Source organism: Otolemur garnettii, unplaced genomic scaffold (genome assembly GCF_000181295.1).
Source record: "Otolemur garnettii isolate 467f Iridium unplaced genomic scaffold, OtoGar3 scaffold00073, whole genome shotgun sequence".
In the NCBI taxonomy this organism is placed as follows: domain Eukaryota; kingdom Metazoa; phylum Chordata; class Mammalia; order Primates; family Galagidae; genus Otolemur; species Otolemur garnettii.
The window spans coordinates 3,508,897-3,512,018 of NW_003852468.1; the positions used below are offsets into that span (position 1 = coordinate 3,508,897).

Sequence of the window (3,122 nt, forward strand, 5' to 3'; positions counted from 1 at the left end):
TGATGGAAGTGTCTTGGATTGTGTATGAAAACACCACACTGTACCCCCAAAGTGCATCAATGTACACAGCTACCATTCAATAAAAAAAAAAAAAAAAAAGAAAAGCCCTCTCTCGGGCTCGTTTCCTTCCTTGGGCTGCAACTTCGCTTTCTTTACATGATCCCTCTCACGTAGAATACGACGTATTCTGTCCTCCACCTATGTTAATTAGTGTTATACTCTGCAGTCCAGTTCCCTCCTGGTAAAGCCAATTCTCCCAGCCTTTTCCATTACCCCAATATTTAAACTACCTTCCATACAACTTAGCACTGGCCAATTTTGTTTAATGTGTCCAGATCTTGCCTCCTTTTAGAGAAAGCTCAAGACCTAACCCTCCGAGGCCCCAAACCCCAAAACCCCGCTGTTTCTAAAACGCAGTCAAGGCCTGGAAGGTGGTAACAAACCTGTCACACATCCCTAAACCAAGTCTCCAGTCAGTTGAGGATGAAGGGGAATTCCACACACCCAATACATTGTCGGAGCACCCTTGGCCAAGCCCGAGCACACGTGCGGTCAGGACGCTCAGCTCTGCACGCTCCAACCACGGCAGAAGCCTACCTGCTTCCAAGTACTGCTTGTGGGGACGCCCGCAGTCACCCACCTCCCCCCTCCCCGCAACGCACCCCAGATACCCCTGCCTCGGCCGTTGCTGTCACCACGCAGACCTCAGCCAGGATCAGTCAAACAGCAGCTGAGGAGCAGACACGCGTAGTTTCAGCCGCGAACGTCCAGCACTCACCTCAGCCTCCACGAGGCTCCGGCCGACTACCCCGCCCCCGGGGCCCCGCCCCTTCCGGGTCCTCTCCGGAGCCTCTTCCGCCAGACGTTCCCCTTGCCTTCTAGGAGGAAATGACGTCAGGGGCTGGGCTCTGATTGGGGAGCGCCTGCTGGGAGCGGAAACCGGTGTTTCGCCGCCCAGAACATTTGCAGCTGATCACTCCAGCCTCCGGGGACTGAGATTTGCCTTAGCCGGCTCGCTTCTGCTGAGGGTTGTCTTGAGATGTCGCTCGGCCGCTTTTTACCAGGAGCTTAACCTGTCTTGCCCGCCGCCCGGATGGGACCGCCGGAGTGCTGTGAGAGGCCGAGAGGGAAGACGGGCGGAGCGGGCCGGGGGCGCCGCCAGAGACGCGCGGGACTCGGGCAGGGAAGAGGGTGCGGGCTCGGGGTTGGTTCTCTCCGTTCTCTGGAAGAATGAGCCTGGCGCTTCTTCCTCATCTGTTGCTTGGAGTCTCACCAAAGATAGTGTCGCAGACGCCATGTAGATGAGAAGAGAGAGGGTAGGCAGACGCAGGCACAAGGGACATGGGGAGGTAGCCGAGGAGGCGCGCGCACAGGGGTGCAGGTGAAATAGGGCGGCTGGGAGCCCTGCCAGTTGTAGCCCCAAAGTCAAGTCCATGTTGCCGCCTCTGTGGACGGGGCTTTCCACGAACTGAGAGCAGCTCAGGTCAGGGGTGAGTAAACGCTGAGCCTGGAATGCTGAGTTGTCTGGGTCCCCGCAATACTAAGAGTGACATTGGCCTGGCTTTGTGTTTCTGCTTTCTGGCCGCTTGGGGGGGAAGTGACCAGAGCATTCTCCTTGTTTGCTGACTGAGGCTTACGTGCTCTGTCACCAGGTGGGAATAATGTTTTCCTCTTGCAGTTCTGCCCGCTTTTATTCTTAAGCTGCATGGAAGCGTTTAGAAAGGAGTTTTTATCTCTAGAACTATGCAGAATCAAGCTAACATGCAGCTGTACAAAGGAAGTACGCCCCTGCTATCGTCCACCAGTCTAGGAATAGAATGCATATGATGAGACTGGGTAGCTGTAGCGGCATAAAGTGTGTGTTTTGTTTGTTTTTAGGGAGCATACCTGTTTTGAAACAAAATTGGTATGGATTGGATGAATAAGAATGGAAGAAATTATTTCAAGGAGTTTGGTGGGGGAAGGGAGCACTTGGTTGGGTATGATTAGTATCCCCTGTAGGTGCTGTGTATTATGTTTCTATAGGAAAAGTGTATGTTTCAGTGGAAAACGACAGTTTAAATTTTATCTAAATAACACGCCTTGGACTGAGTCTAAAAAAGCTATTTTGCAACTATGTAAACTGTAGATAACTGATATTAATGCCACGGAATTTTTGTCTAGCATGCACGTTTCTTGTGATTCTCCAAGAGGCTTGGGACCTTGAGAATACTGAGAACCACTGTTCCTTCAGGAATCGTGTTTTCCTGCCTAGCTTGGGTCAGTGACCCCATTTGCCTTATTGTCAAGGTGTGTGCGTTTAGGGAAGGGGTAGATTTGAATCTCTTTTTGATGAGATAAACCAATTTTTGTTTAGAGATGCATCTGGAAAAGAATTCAGCCTTTGCTAAATACTGTGACACTTTCCATAAAATGCCATTAAATTTTCCCCAACAGTAAGAGCAATGAGCATTACTTAATGTGCACTCAACATCCAATATCTTGTGGATCACAATGACTTTTCAAAGTTGGGAAGAGGCCAGGTGCCGTGCTTCATGCATGTAATCCTAGCACTGTGGAGAGCTGAGGCAAGACGATTGCTTGAGCTCAGGAGTTGGGAGACCAGCCTGAACTAGAGCAAGACCTCATCTCTAAAAATAGAAAAATTAGCCAGAAGTTGTGTAGCGAACCTGTAGTCCCAGCTACTCAGGAGGATTGCTGGAGTCCAGGAGTTCGAGGTTGCCATGAGCTATGATGATGCCACTGCACTCCAACCAGGATAAGAGATTAAGACTGTCTCCAAAAAAAAAAAGCAGAGAAAATTCAACAAATTATATTGACAAGGTTGACAAGATATAATTGGAGATACAGGAGAACCACCAGAGTGTATTGTCAAAGAAGATAATAGAGTTTAAAGGAGGGGATGATCACAAGTCAATGTGACTAAAAATTAATTAACTCTTGTATCAGACATTTTGGAAGTTATTGTGGACCTTGAAAGAGTCTTAGCATTGTTGCAGATACCTTGCAAGAGTCTTAGTGCTGTTACAGAGACCTTGGAAGAGTCTTAGCATTGTTGCAGAGACCTTGGAAGAGTCTTAGCATTGTTACAGAGACCTTGCAAGAGTCTTAGTGCTGTTACA

General features: G+C 49.2%; 2 protein-coding genes across 5 annotated transcripts in view; one reads left to right on the top strand and one right to left on the bottom strand.

Annotated features, from left to right (window-relative positions):
- Positions 1-827, bottom strand: part of WDR3 (WD repeat domain 3) — a 32,892-nt gene extending 32,065 nt beyond the window's left edge. The window contains exon 1 of one of the 2 annotated variants that reach the window (XM_003793817.3): positions 779-827. The gene's annotated coding sequence lies outside the window, so the exon portion shown is untranslated. Of the gene's footprint in view, positions 1-662 lie in introns of both variants that reach the window. The other variant, XM_023515509.1, reaches the window with a different exon arrangement.
- Positions 828-879: 52 nt separating this feature from the next.
- Positions 880-3,122, top strand: part of GDAP2 (ganglioside induced differentiation associated protein 2) — a 77,208-nt gene continuing 74,965 nt past the window's right edge. For 2 of the 3 annotated variants that reach the window (XR_001161460.2, XM_012807617.2), the window contains exon 1: positions 880-1,112. The gene's annotated coding sequence lies outside the window, so the exon portion shown is untranslated. The remainder of the gene's footprint in view (positions 1,113-3,122) is intronic. The other variant, XM_023515498.1, reaches the window with a different exon arrangement.